Consider the following 15483-nt stretch of genomic DNA (forward strand, 5'->3'; position numbering starts at 1 on the left):
TTTAAAATAATATCATAAAATAATATGTGATAAAATACTTCTCCCTCAAAAAAATGCTTGTTGGATTAAGTTCTAAACAACTGCTATAGTTATTGTTAAATTCAATAATATAAGTATAAACTTTAAACTAGTACATTTTTTATTTTAAAACTTTTAATAAACTATATATTCTAATGAAAAGTAATGGGGTAACTCTTAGTTATACAGTCCTTGAATTACCAGGACTCAACTACACATATTAGTTTTAAGGATAATTTTATAAAGGTTAAAAATAGTTTGAGCTTGATTTGTACATTCTCTTCAAATCCAATGGACTACATGTTCCTGCTTTTAAATAGTAGACTTCCAATAACCAGTGATAGTGCAGTAATTATAAAGATAAAGAAAAATGAGTTATTTCGGTTCTATCATTGTATTCAACCATTTGACATTTTTATTTATGCTTACAGTTTTTCAACTGCAGAAATATTTCAAAGCCACTAGAATCAATCCTGAAGAAAGAAAAACATGAACAGTATTATAATTTCTGTAATTCATCATGAAATGGGATTTTATGATATACCCCAAACTTATTATTATATTTAAGGTTTTCTTTGTATATCTCTTGCTTCATGTGAAATGAAAATAAATTTTAAAAAATCCTTCAATTATCTAGGAAGGAAGATTTATTGGCAAATGTGAATGTTATTTATTGAACAGAAGATATACGATAAAAATACATATCTTTATAAGATCATTGACAAATTCACAGAAGCCTCAAAACAGAAAGTATAATGTCATTTTCTTCATGGCAACAAAACAATAGGTAGGTATAATGTATTCTCCCTTTTTCATAAGTCACATTTATGTAATTAAAAGGTATTGTTCCATTACTTTGCCTTTGTGTACTGGAATATTTAATTATTGTTATTGACTACACATACATACTCAATAAAAATAAGTTTCTCTGAATTTCTTCTGGTTATTTTTATCATGCTTCATATCAGAATTACTACTGGAAATAATTCTGTCAGATAAAGGAGAGGAATGCTAAAAAATAAATAAATAAATAAAAATAAGATCCCTCCAGAACTCAGTATCTAATCTCTCTTTAGGATATTTCTATTTGAGTGATTCTAAACCTTTTTAAAGTCTAACATATCTTAAACTGTACGTGTGATATTATCTCCCAAAACCACTCCTCCTGTGTTTTTTCTAATTTCAGTAAATGATATTTTCATCCCTCCATTTTTCTATTTTAGAAAGTGAAGAAGGATCACTAACTTTTATGGCTTCTTCCTCCCAAATAAACCTTGGCTCTTTTTGACTCCTGCATCTGCTGTCTTTGTCTCCTCTAGTTCTAGTTCTAATAAATCTAGTCTAAAGAAATGGTGGTGGTAAGGTAAAATATAGGTAAAAGAGTAAAGCACCTGGTAAGAAATTATAACCAGTAATTTTAATAAATATTGTTTGAGATCTATAGTAATGAAAATTCTATATGAGCACACATGGCAAATTGTGAATGTGGATGAGTAGAGGGGAAGGTGAATTTTCCTTCCCAAGATGCCTTGCTATTGCATTTTCCCCAATCCCCCTCTACTCCCACACATATATCTGAAGCTTAGAACCCCTTTTAGATATTGACATAATATCTATTGGAAAAATATCACTAAAGTGACATGGAGAACTATAGAAGAAAGAAGAAATTAGTAGAAAAAAGGATACAAAGAACAGAGGTGACAATGGGAATGTAATCCATGACACTGTAAGAAATAAAAGTTTTTAGAACAAATGATTTGAGCAAATGACTTACACAGCAGAGCTAGGTATTACATATAACTTCAGAGCACTTCACCTATATGTGCTGGATTTACTGTTACATGCCTGTGCATTCTGGAAAAAGACTGAGTGGTTTTGAATGTCTTTGTGATTTGGTAAATCAAATAAATAAAATAATGTTAACTGCTATTACAAATACCTTATGTGTAACTGGTTATAAGCATCAATTCTTTAGGCTGGGCTTTAAATTCTCATGTATTTTGATTCTACTTAGACTTTAGCTTCATAAAGCTCCATTGGATTGAAACCAGGTTGTGAGTGTTGATAATGAGTCTCTTTGACTCATGAACAATTACCAAGACTAACTTTGTTATACTTTTGACCCAGACATTAAGCTGAGGGTTGACTTTGAGGGATGTGGATGGCTTTCAGAAGCTTTATGTATTTATCTGTCTTTCCCCATGGACTTTCACTCAAAGAGAACAGCAGAGCCAACTTTGAGAAAACAAACTTCTAGACCATAAAATCACTAGACACTAGGTAAGTTAGGCCAACACTCTATTTAACTGAGAATAATAAATTTAGGCAGAATTGCTTTGGCATTATTCAAAGTTGATGTGTATTTTCTGCTCATAATTAAGATCATAAATACATTTATGTCACCAAAGATCATACATTCAATTTTTAGTAAATGTTGGCTCCTAGTCATTGGATATACTGGGCAATGTTATATTAATGCTGTAACAATATAGCAAATAAAATACTTTTTAGAGTATAAATTTCTTGAGGAGAGAGCCTCAGAAGAATGCTGGGTTCCTTTTCTGTATCTGCTTAAAATTTGCTAGAACTTTGTGGTAGTTTGTCCCCAAAATGACCCAATTCTTCATCCTTCCATGTACCTATGACCATCACCATAAACTTCTTAGGGCTCTCCTACTGTGATTCTGAGTTTAGCCATATAATTTGGTTTAGACAATGGACTTTAGAAAATGTTAACACAAGCAGAGAGTCAAGTGTATGCATGAGGCAAAAGTCATGCATGGATGCATGACTGGGTTTTCTGCTTCTCTAAGATTTCCATGAGAACATTTCGAGGCCAGCCTGCTGGATAATGAGTCACTGTCGTCATTCCAGATGAGACTATTATATCTGCCAGCAGCCAGTCAATCTCTAGGCACATGAGCTAGTCCAACCAGGAAGAGCAGAGATGCTCGATGACCCACAGCTAACTGCAGACAAGTGTGCCAACACAGCCAGGTCAGCTAAACCCCTCAGACTCATGAGCCAAATGAACATTTATTGTGTGTGTCACTGAATTTTTGTGGTGAGTGTTACACAACATTATTGTGGCAACAGATAACTGATACAACAACCTTCTCATAGTTTAAACAAATTTCAAAGTGCCTCAGGTACTTCCTATAAGGTTAGTATGATGTATTAAAGACATAGATATTATAGAAGAATTCAAAGATCTTCAGTCAGAAGATTAACTTTGAGTGCCAAATCTGCTACTTACTGGTTTTGTGACACATGGAAAATTACTTAAATTCACTCACCAGCCAACTGGGTAATTGTGAAGATTAAAAGATATGTTATGTCAAACTTGCTGTATGACCTTGGACAAGATACTTAATCGCCTTAATCTCAGTTTTTATTAGTAAAATGAGGTTTAGAATGGTTGTTATCTCTCTAGAGTAATTATGAAGGTTTTTTTCATTTGTTTAATGATATAAAGCTTTTAACAGAGAGCTTGGTAGTTAGAAAGTGATCAATATATATTAAAATTATTTTTTTTACTATTAGTAATACTTTTAGCTTTGACAACAAAAGTGAGGCATTGTAGCTAAAACATTTCTGGTAAAATGTATATATTACTCAAGGAGTTCTTCAGGGGCCTAGGTGCAAGAACCTATATGGCTTCCATTTATGAGTACAAATTAGCTGATCATAACCTTAGAAGATGAAAAAGTCTTCATAGCAAAATGAATTTAAAATCTGATAGTTTAAGTGGAAAAAAATTAAGGAAGCAGAGAAGTAAAGTATCTCTATTAGCCAGAGGGGCTATAGGAAATACTTAGCAGGAAGCCCCTGGGAGTGGTGGGAACTCTATGGGTAAGAGCCAGGATGAAAAAGGCCATCCTGAGCAGTAGGACACTGAAGGGAAAGGTGGGGTGGAATTAAATAATCCTGGTGAATTATTTTAATGAAAATCTTAAAGTTGGTATTTCTGAAATTGTGTGACTTTATTTTGTCCTGCATAAAATAAACCAAGTCATACAATGTGGAGAGCTCCCATGAGACAGTTGATTGGTGCTACAAATAACAGGATTTGGGCCTCCAATAAGTCTACATTGGTAGCAAGTTAGGTTACAAAGACCAGTGTCCCAAATCAAATGTAACAGAGAAGGAAGAATGAGAAAGCATATGGAGTTCAATAGAAGCAGAAATAGCACAGGAATCCTTTTTAGCATAAAAGCAGAAAAGTATTTTAGTATTCAACAGCTCTAGGAGCTGTAGGCAGACAGAATAAAAACAGTTGGCAATCAAATGACAGCAGCTAACTGAGCACCGAAAGACCTTTACAGAGGATTTCTCCTTTTTTCTAGTCTGGAGATAATGAATCTAAATATTTTAAGATTTTTTTCATTAGTGTGTGGCAATATGAGAAATAACATTATTTGGAAGACAAATACCCAAGAGAACATCTTTTATACCTCTGAGGGTGAGCTTGAGATGCACAAAGTCCTCCAGGAAACGGTGCCCCAGGCACTAAGACCTTCTAAGATGAAAAATAGAAAAGAGACAGCTCTAGAGAGTGAGAAGCTGATTCTGCTTCAATGTGCACAAACATGATCAGTGTAGGAGTGAGGATGAGGAGGAGAACAGGGCTAATGAGGAAAATTCTGTGAACATGGGAAGAGCAAATTATAAGGGAAGTATCACCGCAAAACAGAAGATTTAAAAAAAATTTAGTCACTTTTTTCTGTTTAAGTTTATTTAGTTTGCGTAAAAAAAAAAAAAAAAAGCCTTCTGTTACTGCTGATTATGATGTGATGTATCAGAATAATGTTGTCCCCACTTTACATCCAGATAAGGATGTGCCATCATCACCTAGTAACCTCCCTAAAAATTGATTTTCTCTGTCTTCCTCCAGTTTCCTGCTGAATGGGTCTACCTTTTTCTTAAATTTATTGGAGAAAACATTATAATCAGAACAGTTAAAAATAAACAGGAAGAAGTCCTGAATCCTAGTCCCAGAGCTGCCACCAGCCTGAACTTGGGCTTTTAAGTCTTCCTTGGTAAAAGAAAGGAGATCCAATTAAAGAGATGGTATTTATTAAGTTTCTGATAAGAAACCCTGCTCTATAAAAATCTTGCAAGACAAGAATTAAAGCAGCACAAAAAATGAATAAAGAGCACAGAGTTTCTTTTTACAAAGATGGACACCACAGAAGTTATTTTTTGCTGTCAACAAGGTGGTCCTAAAATTTTAACATGAGTCTTCACATTTGGATGACACAGATCTAGACTGATACTGTCAAACTGACTTCATTCCAAAAGAGTCATAATATTGAAAGATTCATTTTCCCGAAGATTATATGCAAACTACTATTAGCATTGAACCCATTAATTCGTTAATTCAATAAACGTATATTTTTGAACACCTACTATATAGCAGGTATGGCTGTAGGTGCTGGGGATAGAACAGTAAAAATAAACAAATACCCCCCTACACACAAACAAAAATTCTCAGTGCTCATGGAATTTGCATAAGGGGGAGAATTGAATAAATAGATAGATAGATAGATAGATAGATAGATAGATAGATAGATAGATAGATAGATAGATAGATAGATGATAGATAGATAGATAGATAGATAGATAGATAGATAGATAGATAGATAGATAGATAGATAAATGTATGTGTCTGTGTTGGTGTGTGTATATATACACATATTAGAAGGTGTGGGTGTTTCAGAGGAACAACAGAGAACAAGAAGTCATGAAATATACTGAAGGATCCAAATTGCTCAGAGTGAGCTTCATTGACCTTTGAAGAAGATGCACAAGAGGTGAGGGAATGAACTTTCTAGGCAAAAGGAACAGCAAGGGGCTAATGGCCCTGAGGCAGGCACATGATTATGTATCACAGGAATAGTAAGGAGGTTAGTGTGTCTGGAGCAGAATGGATGAGGGGGAGAGTGGCAGAAAATGAGGTCAGAGGGGATACGAGAGGCACATTAGATTAAGGCTATTGACCAACATAAAGTATTTGGCTTTTTGTTTGAGTGAGTTAGAAAGCCACTCCAGGGTTTAAGAAGGATTTTTTTATGACACATTTTACGTGTGTTCTCTGGCTGCTATGGTGAGTACAGGATGAAAGTAGGGGAAGGGGTAGCAAAGACAAAAGCAAATGGTTATTGCAATAATATAGGCAAAATATGAGAGCAGAGTGGACTAGGGTAGAAGCAATGGTACTAGGAATAGTGCTTACTTTCTGGATATATTTTGAAGGTAGAACTGACAATCTATTTGCTGACAGACTGGATCTGGATATGTCAGCAAAAGAAGACAAAGATGACTTCAAAGATTTTGACATAAAATACTGGATGGATGGGATTGCCATTAACTGAAATGGGGAGCATGAGGGACAAGAACATGCTTGCTTGGTGGGGAAGGGAACTGAGATCAATATTTAGTTTTGAATAATTTAAGATTGGTATACCTATCTATATTCAAAGGAAAAATCCAAGTAAGCAAGCAACAAATCCTGGAGTTCTGGAAATGTCCAGATTACAACAATAAATATAGGAGTCTATAGCATAAGTTGATGTGTATAGCCATGAGACTGGTGATATTAACAAAGGAATGATTGAAAGCAGAAAAGAAAAGAGTTCCATGGAATGAGCCCTGAATATTCCAATGCTGACAGCCTGGGAGGTGAGCCAAGGAAAACCAGGGGAGTGTGGTATCTTGGAAGTCAAGTGAAGAAAATGTTTTAAGGAAAATGGAGTTAACAGGTCAACTGAGAAGTAAAATCAGATTTAGCTATGTGAAGGAGGTAAAGTGTTGATGGAGCACTATTCTCTCTGTGAGGTAAGAAAGGTTATCAGCTGAGAGGGAGGAAAGGGAAAGAGGAAGAGGGATAGACAAAGGATAAACAGAGTGATTCCTGATTCCATAATTCCACCTGTGCCAGTGATCAAGAATTTCAAATAAAGTCAGTCAGCCAAAGTATGTCTTTTCTTTCAGACACATGAGCCATGGCAGGTACCACCAGGGAATAAGCAGAGAGGGAGATTTGACCAGAACTGAGGTGAAAACGAGGAAATGAGAGAAGTATGAGAAAATGAGAGAAGGCCAAGGAAGTCAAATATATGTGCAAGGGAGTGCTTATAACTGACCACAGTATTCAATCTGGAAAGAGAGGAATGAGGACATAAAGAGAAAGACAAAGAATAATCTATATATTTTATGTCCCAATGGGAAAAAAGAAAGAAAGAAAGAAAGCTTGTTGAAGTAAGAGCACTACAGAAAGTGAGCTAGAAAAATAGGAGGTGATAGTTTGAATGTGGTATGTTTAAAATTAGAATTAGAGTCATATTTACCAGGAATGCTAAACTCAGGGTAAGATGATGCATGTGCGAGGTGGAAGAAACTTGTTAAACAAAATTATAAGAGGAGTAGAGGTCAAAGAATTGAGTGTTCAGGTTATTGGAGGAATAACTTATATGGATATCGAAACCATAAATTATGTCAAAAGCAGTGTTGAAGAGTACTATTTATGTTTTGGAGAAGAAAAACACATCAAGTTCTTGAAACTTATTTTTTATGTGTGCCAAAGAATTTGTAAAATGGCTTAAGGGAATAGATCAACAACAAGTGCACACTACACATTTTGAATAATTTTTGGCAGGACCTTTAAGTAGTGCTCAGATTACTAAACATTTGAATCGCTCTTATGTTTCTCTTTGTATGCTCTGGGCAGCATGTTTTATTTTATTGACCAAAAATCTCATTTACAGTTCAATTAATACAATAGAGAAAACATGGTACATGCCACACTCTTCCATTCTTTATGGCGTGCACTGTGATCTGGCAGGCAAAACCAATTAACTCAAAAGAGAAAGCAAAAGAAGGAAAAGATTTAGTTCATTCTTATTAAGAGCCAGTAATTCCTTCAAGTCATACAAAATTTGGTGAAATGTTGATACCAAAGTAATCGTATCTTATAATTTAGGATCTTTTTGAAATTTTATTTTAACTTACTTTGAGATTTAAAATGCCAGTAACAACATTTAAACTCACATACATGCAAACACATGTAGAAAGCACAATTTTATCAAGTATATGTCATATTTTGTTCTCGTAACTAAATAAAAGTTTTCATCCATACTTTCCGCTTGCTAATATTTCCTTTTAGAGGAAGTTGGGCAATCTGCTGTGTCATTCTGTTGCTAAGAGATGCAGACACCTAAATCGACCATATTCCTAGAGTGCTGAAAATGTGAATGCAGGTAGGGTACTTTGTATCATTCTGCAATGTACCATCCTTTGAATACTGTTTGATTTTATTTATATTTCCTTCATCGGAGATTATAATCTACTATATGCAATGTATTATCAATTTTTGGTGCAAAATTTGTCAAGAGACTTATTACAAACTGATACTATAATATGATTGATCTGTTTTCCCTCTGCTAACAACTATATAAAATAATAGATTGCTTTGCCTGTCTTCTGTATAAAGGAGAAATATATGATTTGTAATAAACAATAGTCATCTTTTATTAATGCATATCCACTTAAAATAAAACCAACATAAACTGTGAATAAATAAATATGCTAAGGCTATATGTCCTTGAACCTTAAAAGCTGGTTTGAAGGCCTAATAAAACCTTATTTTCAAATGTCTCTTTGTGATATAGACAATGTCACATAAATTTTTTAAATGACTTAAAAATAAATGGTATTACATCAGGTCCAGGGTCAAGTAATTGTAATATCTTTTCCTAATTTTTTTTATTTGTCAGAAATACATAATTGTTGATATGGAAAGGATATAAAATTATAAAAAGAATTTGAGTTGGTCAGGAATGCAAAAAAAAATCAATATTGAATTTTATCATATAATCCATAATGGTGAAAACTGGAACAAACTTTAGAGGAAAATAATTTTTAGTAGGCAAAAGGCATTTATAATATTATAGCAGATTTAAAGGTAACATCAGGGAGTGAATTAAAATATTAATTTGAAAATAAGGACAGTGTTCATTTTTGCTTTTTCCCCTCCTATACTTAGCATTGATTTATATACATCTTTTATTGCTTATGATTTCAATCAGATTATGATCCGGTTCCTAATTAAATGTAAAATCTTCAGCTTTAGATGTTCCCTTCTGTTTTCTCTTTTGTATCTTAAAGTACAAAACGATATCAGAAGTGGGTACATTAAATTCTCAGGAATCTCAGTCAACACAGTCTACTAACCACCCTCTTACATTCTCTGACTCAGAACTCCATCAAGCCCTGGGCTACTGGAGATTTAATTTATGCATCTTTGGCAAGGATCATCTCATCTATGACTTGAATAATATGTTTTCCCTACAATTCAAATTTGCGTTACTGCTACCAATACAATAATAATGTAAGTTCAACATCTGGTATATGACATGGAAAGGATCTGCAAAAGAATAAATGAAAACCTAAAGTATAAATGGAAAGAACTCTACTGTTTCCTCAAATCTGTGCCAGGTCTAATGCTAGGTCAAGTGTAGCTACAAATCTGCTTTTGAAGTTTCACAGCATTTTATCTCTTCTCTCTTGGCGGTAAACTCTGCTCCATCTTACAGCTCCCATAATGCAAGTAAAACAAAAACGAAGACTTTACCACTCTCCAAAACACTTTCTCTTTGAACTTGTGTAGCAAAAACACCACCTGGAGACCAGTTCTATACAGGGAACTATTAACCTTATAGCCAGCTGAAAATATTGGTCAAAACTTTTCAAGCCTACTCTCACTTCCCACCATGAGCTATGAATTAGGTGAGATAGTAAGTGGACATAAATGTACCAAAATCAATACTGATGTTCATGTTTTCTCAAATGCTGCTCCACTCTGAATTAGAGGCTAGAGAAGACATTCTAGCTCCAAAATATATATATTCTGAGTAAGTCATTACATTTCTGATGTGGAGCATGGAGTCTTTAATTTTTGTCCATGCTACAATTGTTTAAAATAGAAGGAAAGCCCAAATCAAAAAGGAGGACCCTCCAAACAGGCATGGCCAAGTATGTAAAATGGATAACCATATGAAACCAATTTTCCTCTTCTTCCTCAGAAATGAAACTTGCAAATGTCAAGTGAACACAAGAGTGGCCCAAAGTAAAGACCCAATAGAATAGACTTCATTGTGGGTATCTAAGTTCTGGCCCAGGCTGTACATCCAGAAGTGGTGGTGAAACTTTTAGGAGTCTCCTGCTGCTGATATACAGATGAAATGGCCTAAGTTGTAACAGACACCTTGAACTACCAAATAGAAGTTCAATATTGAAGTAGATGAAGAAATTAGGTAGAAAATACCTGGTCTTTGATGATCGTGGAGATCCTGAATCTCTTATCCAGAGTTTTACAAAAGATAAAAATAATTCTATCTTATTACAAGCCATTGTTATATTATTCTTTTTCTTGTCATATGTAGATGAAACTAATCATAACTAGTACATTAGAGAAGGTTAATTGTCTCATTTTATTAGAAGCTTTCAGAAACAATTATGAAGAATTCCCTTTCACAGGTGTTCCTATGAGATGATTTCAATATTATATGCATTTCAAGAAGCCTAATACCATTGGATAATGTAATTAATTCAACCCATTTCGCTCCCTCATCCATTTTCTCTGAATCCTACAGTTCCCATTTAAGCAACTAATGTAGTGTTGTAATCATTAAAGTTTTCACAAAATTTTTGGTTTCCCTTCCCAACACCTGGTAGGGTTGCCTTTCCTTGACCACTTGAAGCCAGGTGGCTATGTGACTAGCTTGGCTAATGAAATGTGAACAGGAATAACATTCATCATTCCTGTGAGAAAGTTGTAAGAACCCATGTGAGATGTACAATGCCTTCTTTTCCCCACAGTGGTTATTATGAATATTTGCCAAGATGGGGACTTTGTCACTCTGTATCCCTGCATAAATGCTATGAATGCCTCTGTCAACTCACAAAAAATACAAAGCAGAAGAAGAAATCAACTTTATTTTATTAAAACAATGATTTGTGAGGAGGGGGTTTGTTTCTACAGCAAAAATTAACCTATCCTGACTGATACAGGTAGCACTCTGAGCAGTTATTATGCCCAAATCATCCTGTGCTTAACTGTGTATATATATTTAGGGAGGTGGGGATTGAGAGAGAGAGAGAGAGAGAGAGAGAGAGAGAGATTGGGAGAGAGATTCTTAAAGCTTGAACCAACTGAAATATCTAAGTTCTCCTTTTCCTAAGGGATTTTTCTCTCTCCACTGAACTCCCCAGTATACTATTCAAGCACTCTCAGATCTCTCTTTCTTCCTATGGCATCTTTCTGTAAATTTGTGCCTTTTCTATGTTTTTTTTATTATTATTATTGCCATTTAAATATGCTTATTTCTCTTTTTATTAAGATATAATTGATATACAACATTGTATTAGTTTCAGGTAAACAACATAATGATTCAATATTTGTATATATTGCAAAATGATCACCACAATAAGTCTAGTTAACATCCATCACCATAAAGAATTTTTTCCTTGTGATGAGAACTTTTAAGATCTACTATCTTAGCAACTTTCAAATACAGCACCATTAATAATAGCCACTACGCTGTACATTACATCCCATAACTTATTTATTTTATAAATGGACATTTGTACCTTTAGATCCCCTTTACCCATGACACTGACCTCCAACCCCAGCTTCTGACAACTAGCAATCTGTTTTCTTAATGTCTGATCTTTCTACCTGTGCTTTTTCCAGATACTACCTCATGTGACTACTTGGTTCTGTTTCCAAACATCTATGAAGGTAAGTTTATACTGCCTCCCTCCACCCCATTATATCTCTCATCATTTATATTCATGATTACTCCTAATCCCCCTGATGGTCTTGTCCCCACCACCCTATTGAAAATGCTATTTTAAGGATACCAATGACTTCGTAGTTACCAAAACTAATGACTTCATCCCCCTCAACCACTTTGCCCCTTGGGTCTCTGATGGCATTTCTTCATAGTTTTAGTGGTAATGCTCCTCTAGAGAGCTTTTCCTGGCCTTCTTCTTATGTCTCCTACCATTTTTCTCCATATTCTTTCTTGACTGCTTTTCTAACTTTAGCCACCACCAAGATTCTCCAATCAATTTCCCTTTGATTTACTCACTTTATTTCTCCAGATGAGTTTATCAGCCCCATAATTTATGAGCTGATGTCTCAAAATCTGTACCTCCAACCCCAAAAGTCACTCAACAATTACAAACCTCAGAGAGCTCTAGCTTTTCATAACCAAAACAGAAATTATTAACCTTCTGCATCAATTTCCACTACCTCTTCTATTTTATACCATATCTCAACCCAGCATGCTAAAAAACCTCAATCATTATTGGCCCCTCTTTCTCCCTAACACACACCCAATCAGTTACTTCAATCTATTTATTTCTCTGAATTATCATTGAAAATTCCTTTGTTCACATTTGTATCCTCTCTACTTGCTCTGTGAAATAGCCTTCTGCCTGCCTTCATGTCTACTCATACCAAGTCTTCATGAGGTCTTCTAAATCATCTCTCTCGATTCTTGATTTGATATATTAGATCTACAAAACAAAGAGCAAATTACCATTGCATTACAAAGCCCGCTAAATATGGCTTTATAACAATTTAGTTTATGTCCTAGACTGCCTAACTAGCTCCATTAATCAAATGCTCAGATGACTCTGTGTGCTTCAAATATTTTCTTTTCCCAGGTTTCTTCTTTCCTATTACATTTATCTACTATATTTTATGTTTTTAACTCTCCCCCTAGACCATGAACTACTCTCTGTCTTATTAATCTTGGTATTTCCAGCACCTAATCAATAGATTAGATAGATAAATGATAGATAGTAGATAGATGATAGATAGATAGATGATAGATAGATGATAGATAAATGAGAGAGACTGTATATATATTTGAGATATTATACACATACATATATTCCAAGCAATAAAAAAAAATCTAAGATTTTATCATTTTTTGGTACAAAAATCAATAAACCTGCTATAGTTTCTTTTAACTTTACTACTATTTTCCTTTCAGTCAAGCTCAGTGTTAAAACTAGTTTTCACTCTTTATAAAACTTCATGTTATCAAAAAGCAAATCTTTCATTTAGGCGGAAAGTATTTTATGATCTGTTATAGAAGAGGAAAGTCAGTGCTAAATTACTTAGAAACAGTTTCAGAACACTGTAAAGTAAAATCTGTAATGAATAACTTGTCCATACTTTGTATGCTAAGACATTTTTGAGCAAATCTTAAAAGAAATGCATAGGAATTTAGTCATGAGACTTTCAGCAAGATTAATGAAAGCAATGTTCCTTAAATCCCCTGGCACGTCTTTGAGAATTTCCTATGTGTTATCAGTGATGTCTTTGTAACTTAAAATTCTGGCTTTAGTTTTAGATTGCAGATCTAAGGAAGCAATGAATGTGTTTGATACTGACAACCTTGTGGCCTCAATTATAAAATAACAGGATATCAGGTTTTGATGATAACCTAGAAACTATTCTGATACTTGAATTCTTTCTACAGCACTGGTCGAGTAATCACGCTACTTCCATTTGAGCAGAAAAATCATTGCCTGCCAAATGTCGATTTCATTTAAACAAAACAGAGACAAAGATTAAAGTAACAATTTATGATGGTGAAAGATATGAATTTTAAAATTTTAGAAAAAGAAAATTGTATATCTCATTGTATACATAAGTCATTGTATACTTCACAAGACTGGTAAATTTTAAAGCTTCGAATGATAATTAAAAGATATGCATGAAAAAGAGGCTACATATTTATTTAGTATGGGCTCATTAATGTTAGAATATTCTTGAAAGTGGTCGGTTGGCTAGTCATGAGCTAGCTCTTGTTCACAGATGTTCTTAAGATGTGACACTTATAGAAATCGCTCCTCAGATGAGAAATTTTCATCCATTTAAGGTAGAAAGAGGAATATCCAGGAAGCCTATGAATAAACTTAATAAACAAACAAACAAAAATCTTTATTTTGAAGAGTCAACATACTCTGGAGGTTTCTAACAGTAATTTTTTTTTTCCTTTCAAGGATCTTCCATATCACCAAAACAATCTTTAGATTCACTGGGACATTTTACAAACCCTGTGCCAGTTCCATCCTGATTTAAACCTGTACAGTGGTCCAGACATTATTAAAGTCTTAATAATTAGTATTCTGAAACCCCACATTTCTTCTAACTCTGTAGTCAATAGCTAAAATACATTAACATTTAAAAAACATTTCTTTGTTATAATATTGATGGCACCATTTTTCCTTTGTCAAAATTATTTTAAGCAACTTCTGTAATACTAAACTTCCACTAAATGTGGCACTGCTTTAAGCCAAAAGGATGTCAACAGCAAACATATTTTTAAATGAACTGTAATCTATATCTCCATAGAGATCATGGTTTCTAATGCAGCGTTCTACCAGAGTGCCAACCCAAGAAAAAGGAAACCAAATCTGTTTTAAATGAAAAAGCCTAGAATTCAAAGAATAGCAAGGTATAATCTAGGCATTTTACACTGTGTTTCATAAAGTAACTACACGACTATTGTTTCTGCTGGAACTAGGTACAATCTTCATATCTTGAAGGCAATCATACTCATGGTCTAAACTATTTTAACCTGAAGCAATCCTTTACACAAAGACCATAATCACTTAATTATCTAAAATGTTTAATAAAATGTTTTTGGGAGAATGATGCAGGAAACGCTCAGATTGAAAGCCTATATGCTCTTGTGGGAAAAAATTCATCATAACAATGTAGATTGAGAATATATTTTAAAAATATATGTTCTTCAGTTTTAAAATAACAGTAAAATACACCTGAAAATAACAGCTTGAGTTCTATTGACCTGATAGGTCATGCAGAATCTCAAATAGTACCATTGAAAAGACAGAAGATGAGAAGGTGACAGAGATGCTTTCTGGAATTTTTGAAGTATTTAGAGAATGAGAGGCAAGGAAGAAGGATGAAGGAAAGGACAGAATAACCTCTCCAAGACATTTCTCCTAAAGAGTAAATGAAGAAAGGGAAATATGTGGCTATAAGATGCTAAAATAGACTGACTGGACTTCAGATACCTGTGAGGAAAAGTTTACATCTAATATTGATGAGTAGATAGTTTGAGACACAAAGGATGCCACATCTTTAGGAACCAAAGTAATTGAGAGTTGGCACATTTGTAGCCACCTTCTCTTAAAGCAGATTTGACCCAGAATCACAGGAACCAAAATATATTACAAAAGCGTGAACCAAATACCCTTTACTCTGATAATAAAAGCATAGATAGGCATTGTTGGAGAAATTGACACAAAAGTTGGAGGATGAGAAAAGATGAAATTAAATTAAATATTTATGTGATTAATTTTGTTAATTTATGTCTACCCTTGTTAAAGAGAGAGAGAGAAAAACTTCTAATTAGTTTG

This window comes from Pteropus vampyrus, unplaced genomic scaffold (genome assembly GCF_000151845.1).
Source record: "Pteropus vampyrus isolate Shadow unplaced genomic scaffold, Pvam_2.0 Scaffold55, whole genome shotgun sequence".
NCBI classification, from domain to species: Eukaryota; Metazoa; Chordata; class Mammalia; order Chiroptera; family Pteropodidae; genus Pteropus; species Pteropus vampyrus.